This window comes from Pongo abelii, chromosome 8 (assembly GCF_028885655.2).
Source record: "Pongo abelii isolate AG06213 chromosome 8, NHGRI_mPonAbe1-v2.0_pri, whole genome shotgun sequence".
Lineage (NCBI taxonomy): Eukaryota > Metazoa > Chordata > Mammalia > Primates > Hominidae > Pongo > Pongo abelii.
Genome location: NC_071993.2, coordinates 66,289,550 through 66,302,724, shown reverse-complemented (window position 1 = coordinate 66,302,724; position 13,175 = coordinate 66,289,550). Strand labels below are relative to the sequence as shown.

The window sequence follows — 13,175 nt, the reverse complement described above, 5'->3', positions numbered from 1 at the left end:
TACCAGGACAGGGCTATGAAGTTGGTGAAGGCCCTGTAGATGAGAATTGGCATATAGATGTCATTTTGTATTTGGGACTTTGGGGGATTTTAATACATTTTGCCAGCTCATGCAAATTTGTTAAAAGTTCAGCTAGTTTCTCCTTGCATCTGCAAAAATTCCCATCTATAGTGGGTTCAATCTTCCATCCACCATACCCCTATGAGGAAAGCAGCCTTGGGTCTCACTTTCCTAGCAAGGGCTCTTTGCACTCTGGAATTTAGTTTATTTCCACTTCTTTATCCTCAGCTTGGGTTTTTAACAACTATGCTTCTGTAGCTTATCCAGCTTACTCACATTATTTCAGTGAGAGCAACGATCTCTTGAAACTTTCTATATCCTAATTGGAGGTGGCAGTCTAAATGTTTTTCAAAAAGACTTATACATTTAAAATATGAAGAGAAAAGGTGAGAATAAAGTTTCTGACATCTGTAGACTATTAGATTATCCATCCCTTTCCATATCCCGGGACCACATTTAATGCTAACTTGACTCAGAGAAAATACCACCAGGTCATTTAGCTAGGTCTATATCCCTGCTGGGAAGGCCAGGAAGGCTAATGCATCAAATGCCCACTGGAACAAAAACATCTTCTTTTAAAAAAATCACCTGTTTTAAAATGAAATTGGAGGAAAATGAAGCAAAAAAGAAGTTACCCCTATTTCATCATACTGGATCTCTGTTATCATTTAAAATGTTCTTTATCCTCATTTCAACATATTTCTACTTCTTAATCTGTGCTAGACTAGAACCAAATCCAGAAATCAGTTTTTCTAACAAACTTAATGAGTCTGAAGGGAGAGTTTGACTTTCTGCTCACCAACAAACTTGGGCATAGCCAGAATTTATGCTATTTCACATAAAGAAAAGTAGGAGGGAAACAGCACTGACCTGAGAGGCCTTATGCAGCAACAGTTCTCCTGAAGTGGGAGAGAAAGAGAATTAAAAAGATGAAACACACATCTTCTTTCCCCCAGAATGTTCAGTCAACTGCTCTAGGCCTTATTATGTAGAAGTGTGCAATTGATAGATTCCGTAAGAAATTACCTAAAAATCTATACTTAATTGGTGTCAAATAGTCTGAAATTTTCTGGTCACAAACCCTTTTTAAAATCTGATGAAGAGTCTAATGCAGGTAGCTTCGGTTGCAGGACACTTGAAATTCCCAGTGCCCTCCAGGGACAAATAGAACAATTAGGACTGCAAAAGGAGAACAAAAAGACATTTGTAGAGCAGGTAAGTGGTACTTAGAAGGAAGGTCTAAAAGCAATCATCTAAGCTTCCACATTAAGGACTAGAAAGATAAATAGAAGAAAAGAATAAAATCAAGGTGAGAATAAGAATAATGAAATAGAAAATGGATAACAGTAGAGATAACCCAATTAAAGCAAAAGCTGTATCTCTTAAAAGTATAATAAAATTGATAAACCTTTAGACTGCTCAAGAAAAAACAAAAATTACCAATATCAGAAGTTTAAAAGGAGACATAACTACAAGTCCTATGAACATTAAAATTATAGAAAGGAATAATATAAACAAACATATGCAAATACATTTATGGATATAATGAAATTATCCATTTTTTCAAAGAAGCAAATTACAAAAGTGATAGAAGAGATAATCTAAGTTATACTATATCTATGAAAGAAATCGAAATCATAGTTTTAAAATGTTTGTTCACAAAGAAAACACCAACACAGATCACTTCACTGATGAAGTTTATAAAATATTTAAGGAGAAAATAACACCAATATCACACTAACACTTTCAAAAAAGAGATGGAGAGAATATTTCCCATATCATTTTATGATGCCAGTATTATCCTGATAAGAAAAACAAAGTCATTATAAGAAAACTACAGACTAATAGTATTTCTTATTAATATAAATCCTTAACAAAATATTAGCAAATCAAATATAGTAATATAGAAAAAGGATAATACATGTGACTTGGGGGAGGGGGCGGCGCTTATCCCAGAATGCAGAGTTGGTCTAATATTTGAAAAATTAGTGTAATTCGTGACATTAATAGGATAAAAGAGAAAAATCATAATCTTGAGAGGTGAAAAAACTTAACAGAAATAGGTGTTTATGACATTTAAAAAACACAAACAAAAAAACAAACAAACAAAAAACTCTCATCAGGCGCCTGTGGCTCACCTGTAATCCCAGCACTTTGGGAGGCCAAGGTGGGAGGATCACTTGAGCTCAGGAGTTCGAGACCAGCCTGGGTAACATAGTGAAACCCCATCTCTACAGAAAATACAAAAATTAGCTGGATGTGGTGGCACATGCCTATAGTCCCAGCTACTTGGAAGGCTGAGGTGGGAGGATCACTTGAAACCAGGAGGTGGAGGTTGCAGTGAGCCAAGATTGCACCACTGCACTCCAGCCTGGGCGACAGACGGAAACCCTACGCAAAACAACAACAATGACAACAAAAACTCTCATTAAAGTATTAGAAAACTTGGATTTTTCAACCTAATAATGGATATCTATTAAAAACAACAACAGGCCGCCGCCGCGCGGTGCCCGGGGAGGCGCGGGGCCCGGGCCAGGCGCTCGGCGAGGCCCGGCGGCGGTGGCGGCGGCGGCGAGGCCTCTCCCCCGCACACGCACACACAGACCCCGGCAGCGGGAACGCAGATGACACGCCTGTAACATGGAAGCAGCCGCCGCCGCCACCGCTCTGACGACAGCGGCAGCAGTCACAGCAGCAGCCGCCGGCCGCACGGCGCTGAACAAAGGTCATCCGGGCTGCGGCCCAGACGCCAGGGCTTGACTGCCGTGAAGGCCAACCCCGGGAAGAGGGTATGTTCTGTTTTGTGCTTTTTCTTTTAGAAGCTACTAAAAGGTGTTGGAGATGCTTCTGACTATTATGAAGGCCAAAAGGTCTGTTGACTGGGGCTGCTTTTAACCCTTTCCTATTTGCTGAGAATGCAGCCGTGTGACAGTAACTGAACACTGGTCTAAAGCCATTCCAAAAGGTCAAAGTTCACAAGAACATCTGCTCAAATTCATGACCATGGGGGATATGAAGACCCCAGACTTTGATGACCTCCTGGCAGCATTTGACATCCCAGATATGGTCGATCTTACAGCAGCTATTGAGTCTGGACATGATGACCACCAAAGCCACATGAAGCAGAATGCTCATGGAGAAGACGACTCCCTGTCAAGAATGTTCACAACATCCACTCCTCCGAGGGCAGGGAGAAAGACGGCCACAATCCCACTGGCAATGGCTTACATAATGGGTTTCTCACAGCGTCCTCCCTTGACAGTTACAGTAAAGATGGAGCGAAGTCCTTGAAAGGAGACGTGCCTGCCTCTGAGGTGACTTCGAAAGACTCGACGTTCAGCCAGTTTAGTCCGATCTCTAGTGCTGAAGAGTGTGGTGACGACGAGAAGATCAAGGTGGATGACCCCCTGACAAGGAGGACGTGCAATCAAGCTTCAGGTCGAATGTGTTGACAGGGTCGGCTCCCCAGCAGGACTATAAGCTGAAGGCATTTGGAGGGGGAAAACTCCAGCAAAACTGGACTCTCTACGTCAGGCAATATGGAGAAAAACAAAGTTGTTAAGAGAGAAGCAGAAGCCAATTCTATAAACCTGAGTGTTTATGAACCTTTTAAAGTCAGAAAAGCAGAGGATAAATTGAAGGAAAACTCTGACAAGGTGCTGGAAAACAGAGTCCTGGATGGGAAGCCGAGCTCCGAGAAGAATGACACCTGCCTCCCCGGCACTGCGCCATCAAAGACAAAGTCATCCTCCAAGCTCTCGTCCTGCAGCACTGCCATCGTGGCTCTCAGCGCTAAAAAGGGGGCTTCAGACTCCTGCAAAGAACCAGTGGCCAATTTGAGGGAATCCTCCCCGTTACCAAAAGAAGTAAATGACAGCCAGGCGCGGTGGCTCACGCCTGTAATCCCAGCACTTTGGGAGGCCAAGGCGGGCAGATCACGAGGTCAGAAGTTCGAGACCAGCCTGACCAACATGGTGAAACCCTGTCTCTACTAAAAATGCAAAAATTAGTTGGGCATGGAGGTGCGCTCCTGTAATGTCAGCTACTCGGGAGGCTGGGGCAGGAGAATTGCTTGAACCTGGGAGGCGGAGGTTGCAGTGAGCAGAGATCATGCCATTACACTCCAGCCTGGGCGACAGAGCAAGACTCTGTCTCAAAAAAAAAAAAAAAAAAAGAAGAAGAAGAAGTAAACGACAGTCTGAGAGCCACCGACAAGTCTCCTGAATCCCAGAATCTCATAGACGGGACCAAAAAAACCATCCCTAAAGCAACCGGATAATCCCAGAAGCATCTCAAGTGAGAACAGCAGCAAGAGTTCCCCATCCTCTCCCGCAGGGTCCACACCAGCAATCCTCAAAGTCCCCATAAAAACCGTTAAGATGTCTTCTGGGGAAATCAAGAGAACAGTGACCAGGGTATTGCCAGAAGTGGATCTTGACTCTGGGAAGAAATCTTCTGAGCAGACGGCATCCGTGATGGCCTCTGTGACATTCCTTCTGTCATCTCCAGCATCAGCTGCCATCCTTTCCTCTCCCCTCAGGGCGCCTCTCCCGTCCATGGTCATGACCAATGCAGTTTCACCTGCAGAGCTCACCCCTAAACAGGTCACAATCAAGCCTGTGGCTACTGCTTTCCTCCCAGTGTCTGCTGTGAAGACGGCAGGATCCCGAGTCATTAATTTGAAGCTCGCTAACACCACAGTGAAAGCCACAGTCATATCTGCTGCCTCTGTCCAGAGCACCAGCAGCGCCATCATTAAAGCTGCCAACGCCATCCAGCAGCAAACTGTCGTGGTGCCGGCACCTAGCCGGGCCAACACCAAACTCGTGCCAAAGACTGTGCACCTTGCCAACATTAACCTTTTGCCTCAGGGTGCCCAGGCCAACTCTGAACTCTGCCAAGTGCTAACCAAAACTCAGCAACAAATAAAGCAGGCAATAATCAATGCAGCAGCCTTGCAACCCCCCAAAAAGGTGTCTCAAGTCCAGGTGGCATCGTCCTTGCAGAGTTCTGTGGTGGAAGCTTTCAACAAGGTGCTGAGCAGTGTCAATCCAGTCCCTGTTTACATTCCAAACCTCAGTCCTCCCACCAATGCAGGGATCACGTTACCGACGCGTGGGTACAAGTGCTTGGAGTGTGCGGACTCCTTTGCAGTTGAAAAAGAGTCTGACCCAGCACTACGACAGACAGAGCATGCGCATCGAAGTAACATGCAACCATGGTACAAAGAACCTCATTTTTTACAACAAATGCAGCCTCCTTTCCCATGCCCGTGGGCATAAGGAGAAAGGGGTGGTAATGCAATGCTCCCACTTAATTTTAAAGCCAGTCCCAGCAGGTCAAATGATAGTTTCTCCGTCAAGCAATGCTTCCACTTCAACTTCCACTCTTCAGAGCCCTGTGGGAGCCGGCACACACACTGTCACAAAAATTCAGTCTGGCATAACCGGGACAGTCATATCGGCTCCTTTAAGCATTCCCATCACCCCAGCCATGACCCTAGATGAAGACCCCTCCAATCTGTGTAGACATAGTCTAAAATGTTTGGAGTGTAATGAAGTCTTCAGTATGAGACATCACTGGCTACACATTTCCAGCAGGCTGCAGATACGAGTGGACAAAAGACTTGCACTATCTGCCAGATGCTGCTTCCTAACCAGTGCAGTTATGCATCACACCAGAGAATCCATCAGCACAAATCTCCCTACACCTGCCCTGAGTGCGGGGCCATCTGCAGGTCGGTGCACTTCCAGACCCACGTCACCAAGAACTGTCTGCACTACATGAGGAGAGTTGGTTTTTGATGTGTGCATTGCAATGTTGTGTACTCTGATGTGGCTGCTCTGAAGTCTCACATTCAAGGTTCTCACTGTGGAGTCTTCTACAAGTGTCCTATTTGTCCAATGGCGTGTAAGTCCGCCCCAAGCACACATTCCCACACCTACACACAGCATCCTGGCATCAAGATAGGAGAACCAAAAATAATATATAAGTGTTCCATGTGCAACACTGTGTTCACCCTGCAAACCTTGCTGTATCGCCACTTTGACCAACACATTGAAAACCAGAAGCTGTCTGTTTTCAGGTGTCCAGACTGTTATCTTTTATATGCACAGAAGCAACTTATGATGGACCATATCAAGTCTATGCATGGAACATTGAAAAGTATTGAAGGGCCTCCAAACTTGTGTATAAACTTGCCTTTGAGCATTAAGCCTGAAACTCAAAATTCAGCAAATCAGAACAAAGAGGACACCAAATCCATGAATGGGAAAGAGAAATTGGAAAAGAAATCTCCATCTCCTGTGAAAAAATCAATGGAAACCAAGAAAGTGGCCAGTCCTGGGTGGACGTGTTGGGAGTGTGACCGCCTGTTCATGCAGACAGATGTGTACATATCCCACGTGAGGAAGGAGCAAGGGAAGCAAATGAAGAAACACCCCTGCCACCAGTGTGACAAGCTCGTCCCACAGCCTGTGCCAGCACAACTGGATCAAGCACAAAGACATCAGGAAAGTGTACGCCTGCTCGCACTGCCCAGACTCCAGACGTACCTTTACCAAATGATTGATGCTAGAGAAGCATGTCCAGCTGATGCACAGCATCAAGGACCCTGACCTGAAAGAAATGACAGACACCACCAATGAGGAGGAAACAGAAATAAAAGAAGACACCAAGTTCCCCAGTCCCAAGCGAAAGTTGGAAGAACCAGTTCTGGAGCTCAGGCCTCCCTGAGGAGCAATCACTCAACCACTGAAAAAGCTGAAAATCAATGTTTTTAAGGTTCTTAAGTGTGCCATGTGTGGCTTCACCACCAAAAACCTGCTTCAGTTCCACGAACACATCCCTCAGCACAAATCGGATAGTTCTTCCTACCAGTGCCAGGAGTGTGGCCTCTGGTACACGTCTCACGTCTCTCTGTCCAGGCACCTCTTCATTGTATACAAGTTAAAGGAACCTCAGCCAGTGTCCAAGCAAAATGGGGCTGGGGAAGATAACCAACAAGAGAACAAACCCAGCCACGAGGATGAATCCCCCGATGGCGCCGTGTCAGACAAAAGTGCAAAGTGTGCGCGAAAACCTTTGAAACTGAAGCTGCCTTAAATACTCATATGTGGCTACATGGCATGGCCTTCATCAAATCCAAAAGGATGAGCTCAGCTGAGAAACAGCCACAGAAGGTCCATGAGGAAAATCCCTGTCCACATTGGAATAAAAAATACATTTTTGTTACAAAAAGTTTGCAGTATAATAGAGTTAACAGTACTGTCTAGGCTGTTGCAATATGTTCTCTTTCAACGTACCTTCGTTCACCTCGTTGTAGATATCCTCATAAGTAGTAAAACAGTATTTCAGTTTAAAAGAGTTTGTATATATTTAAATGAATAACTTTTTATACTCTTTGTTACACATTTGTATCAGTATTTAGTGGAAAACGATTTGAGTTGTTTTGGGTTAGAATTTTTCTTTTTGTACTGTTTCTTTAAAACAGAATTCTTAGTAACAGGGGCAGTTCCTGAATTCAAATAAACCATTTTGTATGTTTGGATTTTGAAGGGGTTAACTAATTATAGGTTAAAATAATACCTTTTTTAGTGTTTTTAATTTTTAGAATACACTACATAAATTGTAAGTAATCGTGGGTCTCAAAAACCCTAGGAACTTTTAAGTGTCTTAGCACTTCCTCGATGTGCCTGCCCTGAAGGAGTGAGTTCACATTTGAGACAACTGCACTCCAGTGTGGGCGTGCCTTTGTCTTCAGGCCACGCCGAAAGGTGTTTAAAGCAGCCTCGCAGGTCGCTCCTTTCCCAGCCGTGGATAAAAACTGAAGCCAGGAATCTAATAAGCAATGCTGATTTCCTCAATTCCATTTTGAGGCATGGGGAAGGCTATTCTAAAGAAAAAAATGGGACTGGTTTTCTGGGCAGATCTGCAAGGCTGGCTTTAAAAGCACAAAGAGGGAAAGTAATGAAAGGGCTGGACTACTATAAAAGTTACAAATACGTAGTTAGACCAATAGATTTATATAGTCAGGTTTTTGTCATGTAATTTATTAACTATTACAGAAACACAACTAAGAATATCAAGTATTTCTCTGGCTCTTGACAGAAAAAAATCAGTTGACTTAACCCTTTGCTGTCAAAAGAGTTGGCATTGCCTGTTCTGGGTGCTACTGCCAAACGTTCTGATACTTAGAGTTGGGATGCACAACGTCAACCACTGACTTATCAATGCAGCCGCCTGTGTATTGCAATTGGCCGTTACCTTAAGCACGGAGCCACCCGGGTTTAGTTCAGCCATTTCAAGAAGTATATTTAACGTCGGTAGTTCTGCTTTATTAAAATGCAGCAGAGGTACTCTTCTGTCCCTTCCGTTTACAGTTCTCTGAGAGAGTTCTATTTTTTGGTTTTGTTTTGTGTTTTCTTTTTTTTTTTTTTTTGAGACGGAGTCTTGCTCTGTCGCCCAGGCTGGAGTGCAGTGGCATGATCTTGGCTCACTGCAAGCTCTTCCTCCCAGGTTCATGCCATTCTCCTGCCTCAGCCTCCCAAGTAGCTGGGACTACAGGTGCCCGCCACCACGCCCAGATAAGTTTTTTGTTGGTATTTTTAGTAGAGACGGGGTTTCACCATGTTAGCCAGGATGGTCTCAATCTCCTGACCTCGTGATCTGCCCACCTCAGCCTCCCAAAGTGCTGGGATTACAGGTGTGAGCCACCATGCCCAGGCTTGTTTTGTGTTTTATTTTGCATTTCATATCTTGTATTTATCCCTGAACATGTTTGGTACTTTTTTTTTTGGTTAAGAAAAGGAATTCTTTTGTGTATATATAGATACTTGCATGATCTACTGTAGTCAATGTTCGGTTCCTCGAAAGGTCTTGCTGCTGTCAGGTGTTATGCACTCCATCCATCATAACTGTGTGAAACACATTTCATATGTAAATAAACGTGGGACATTTGGCCTTTGTGCTTCTGTGAGAGAGTTATTGATGGTGAATCTCTGACATCTTTGTGAAATTTGGGAAGTGACTAATTGCAGGGGCAAGCTACAGGATGTTGCAGAATCCTTCCAACTCAGAAGAATGGCATGTTCGTTCTCATTAGTAATCAGCTATTTTGTCACTTTCTCATTGACTCCATCAGTACATCGGTACAATATGAGGGCGTGAATTTCAGCTTGAAATTCCATTGCTGTTACTTGTTATGTTTGTATTGCTCTAAGCTGTATTCATAGCACTTTCATATGTTTCTGCATTTGAACCTTGCAATAAGCCTGTGTGGTAGGCCACATAGGTCCAAATAACCTAGTTTTACAGTTGAGGAAGCTGAGCTCAGATTCAGTTCTTTGCTGAAGCCCTCATAGCTGGTGAGTGGCTTTGCATATTAGAACCCAAATATTTTGCTCTCTAAATCTAATGCTTGCTCTATGTGGTTATCTACATATTGACAAATATTCATTTATTCAACAAATAAAAAGTATGTACAAAGCATGAAAAAAATAAAAAAATAAAAACAACAACAATAAACTATAGCTTCTGCATCTGAACGAAAACTAAGCTGATGGAGGAAAGAGAGTTTCTTAAAAATGGCAGAGGAGATTCCAAGAAAAAGTAATTCTAGTCACTCAAGAGACCAAAAGACCTCATGATCACAAAGCCACTTATGATACTAAACACTCAAGGTAAGAGGCAAAATTTGTAGATAAAAGTCTTTGTAAAGATCATGAGACACATATACTAGAAGCAAAGAACAACAAAGAGTCAAGTGGCAATAAGTTACTCAATATTCTTAATCCACCAGACATACAAATTGAGAAAGAGCAAATTACTGGGCAAGTTGAGAAGAATGCTACCAACCCTAAACCCCAGTTAAGTCACTCCTCTCCACTGTCCCCTGACTTAACTAGAGATACTGATGAAGCTGCTTTTGAGCCAGATTATAATGAAAGTGACGGTGGAAGTAATGTATCTGTAAAAGATGAGGAAACTTCAGGAAACACTTCTAAGGTCCTGAAAGATAACATAATGGAGAAAGCAAAAGAAAGCCTGGACACAGTTGGCCAGGTAGGCATAGGAGGAGTCAGAGTCCAAGCAGAAGTCAGAGCCCTTCTGGGAGGCAAACTTGAGGCCACAGCAGCAGGGCCACTTCCGCAGAAAGTTAGAGTAGCAGGAAGAATAAGAAAAAGTAGGAAAAGGAAAAGCACAAGAAACATTAAAAAAAAAAACAACCATACATGCAGGTACTGCAGGGGAATTGGAAAAAAGCCAAAAAACACAGACATAAGAAAAGGAATCAAAGAAGAGCAAAAGAGAAAGAGAAAGATAACAAAAAGTGAAATCTGTCACCATGTAAAAGGACAGATTTTTTAAATGGACTTAATGGCTAAGTCATCTGTATTCAATTTTGTTACTATGTAAAGAGATTCAGGTCTTGTAAATAATGACATGGAAGACTCTGTGCTGCACTTAAAATATTGCTGTTTGATTATTGGATTTTTACATCAGAGGTTGATGCAGTTTGGATATTTGTCCCCACCCCAATCTCATGTTGAAATAAAATCCCCAGTGTTGGAAGTCAGGCCTGGTGGGAGGTGTCTGGGTCATGGAGGTGGATCCCTCATAGCTTGGTGCTTTCTCTGCAAAATCTGGTTGTTTGAAGTGTGTGGCACCTCCCCTACTCTCTCCTGCTTCTACTCCCACCATGTAAGACACATGCTCCTGCTTCACTTTCACCATGATTGTAAGCTTCCTCAGACCTCCCCAGAAGCAGATGCCAGTGCTATGCTTCCTGTACAGTCTGAAGAACTATAACCCAATTAAACCACTTTTCTTTATAAATTAACCAGTCTCAGGTATTTTTATAGAAATACAAGAATTGCTTAATACAGAAAATTGGTACCAAGGAGTGGGACATTGCTATGAAGATACCTGGAAATGTGGAAGCAGCTTTGGAACTAGGTAATGGGCAGAGGTTGGAAAAGTTTGGAGAGCTCAGAAGAAGAGAGAAAGATGAGAGAAAATTTGGAACTGTTTAAAGACTGGTTAAATATTTGTGACCAAAATGCTGATAGTGATATGAACAGTGAAGTCCAGGCTGATGAGGTATCAGATGGAAATGACAAACTTATTGGGAAATGCAAATGTCACCTTTGTTATGCCTTAGCAGAGAACTTAGCAGTATTGTGTCCATGCACTAGGGATCTATGGAAGTTTGAATTTCAAAGTGATGATCTACGTTATCTGGCAGAAGAAATTTCTGAGCACCAAAGTGTTTAAGAAGTGGCATGGCTGCCTCTAACAACATAAGCTCAGATGTGGGAGCAAAGGAATGACTTAAAGTTAGAACTTATATTTAAAGAGGAAGCAGGGCATAATAGTTTGGAAATTTTTCAGCCTAGCCATGTGCCAAAGAAAGAAAAAGCTTTTTCAAGGGAAGAATCCAAGCAGGCTACGGAGTAACCACTTTCTAGAGATACTTCCTTTTGGTAGCAAGTATTTAACCAGTCTCTACGGAGCAACCACTTGCTAGAGATATTTACATAACTAAAAGGGAGACAAGTGCTAATATCCAAGGCAATGGGGAAAAAGCCTCCTAGGCATTTCAGAGACCTTTGAGGCAGGTGGGAATGTAAACTAGTACAACCACTATGGAAAACACTGTGAAGATTCCTTAAAGAGCTAAAAGTAGAACTACCATTTAATTCAGCAATCCCACTACTGGCTATCTACCCAGAGGAAAAGAAGTCATTATATGAAAAAGATACTTGTACACGTACAAAAGATATAACAGCACAATTTGCAATTGTAAAAACATGGAACCAACCCAAATGCCCATCAATCAATGAGTGGATAAAGAAACTGTGGTATATATACACAATGGAATACTACTCAGCCATAAAAAGGAATGAATTAACGGCATTCACAGTGACCTGCATGAGACTGGAGAATGTTATTCTAAGTGAAGTAACTCAGGAATGGAAAACCAAATATATGTTCTCACTCATACGTGGAAGCTAAGCTATGAGGATGCAAAGGCATAAGAAAGATACAATGTACTTTGGGGACTCAACAGGAAAGGGTGGGAAGGGGGTAAGGGATAAAAGACCACAAACTGGGTTCAGTGTATACTGCTGGGGTGATGGATGCACCAAAATCTCACAGATCACCACTAAAGAACTGATAATGTAACCAAACACCACCTGTTCCCCATTAACCTATGGAAATGAAAAGATTTAATAAGAAAGAAAGAAAAAAGAAAGAAAGAGAGAGAGGAAGAAAGAAAGAACAAAGAACAAAAGAAAAGGAAGGGAAGAAAAAACAAACATTCCAATGAGGGAAGTAAAACCATTTTTGCAGAGGACACAATTATATTTGTGTGTAAAAATCCTAAGAAATACACAAAACTACTAAAATAAGAAAACTTATAAAAATCATAAATTACAAAGTCAATATCATAAATTACAAAATCAAATCAATTGATTTTTACATCAATTGATGTAAAAATTGACAATAAACTATTGGGAAATGAAAATGTAAAATATACCATTTATACAATAGCCTCACAAACTTTAAAATAATTAGGACTGGATTTAACAAAATGTGGACACAAGACCTATATACAAAAAGCTGTAAGCCAGGCATGGTGACAGGAGCCTATAGTCCCACCTACTTGGAAGCCTGATGAAGAAGGATTGCTTGAGTGGAGTTTGAGTCCAGCCTGGCCAACATAGCAAGACCCCATCTCTATTTAAAAATTTTTAACACAAAAAACAAAATAAAATCCTGTAAAATATTGCTGAAATAAAATAAAGAAGACTTAAATAAATAGAGGGATATGCCATGTTCATGGATTGAAAGACTCAGTATTGTTAAGACACCAATTTTCTCCAAATCCGTCTACAGATTCAACACAATCCCATTCAAATTTCAACAGGGTTTTCTTTTTTTTTTTTGGTAGAAATTCACAAGCTTATTCTAAAAGCTATATGAAAATACAAAGAATCTACAATAGCCAGAACAATTTTAAAAAGAACAAAGAAGACATACTATCTGATTTTAAGACTTTCTATAAAGCTATAATAAAGACAGTAAGGTAGGCCCACGATTTCCATGAGCAT

General features: G+C 41.9%; 2 pseudogenes; both read left to right on the top strand.

Moving 5' to 3' along the window:
* The first annotated feature begins 2,852 nt into the window (after nucleotides 1-2,852).
* LOC100450386 (zinc finger protein 532-like) lies at nucleotides 2,853-7,386 on the top strand (annotated as a pseudogene).
* Nucleotides 7,387-9,619: 2,233 nt separating this feature from the next.
* On the top strand, nucleotides 9,620-10,411 carry LOC100452248 (E3 ubiquitin-protein ligase RBBP6-like; annotated as a pseudogene).
* The last annotated feature ends 2,764 nt before the right edge of the window (nucleotides 10,412-13,175 follow it).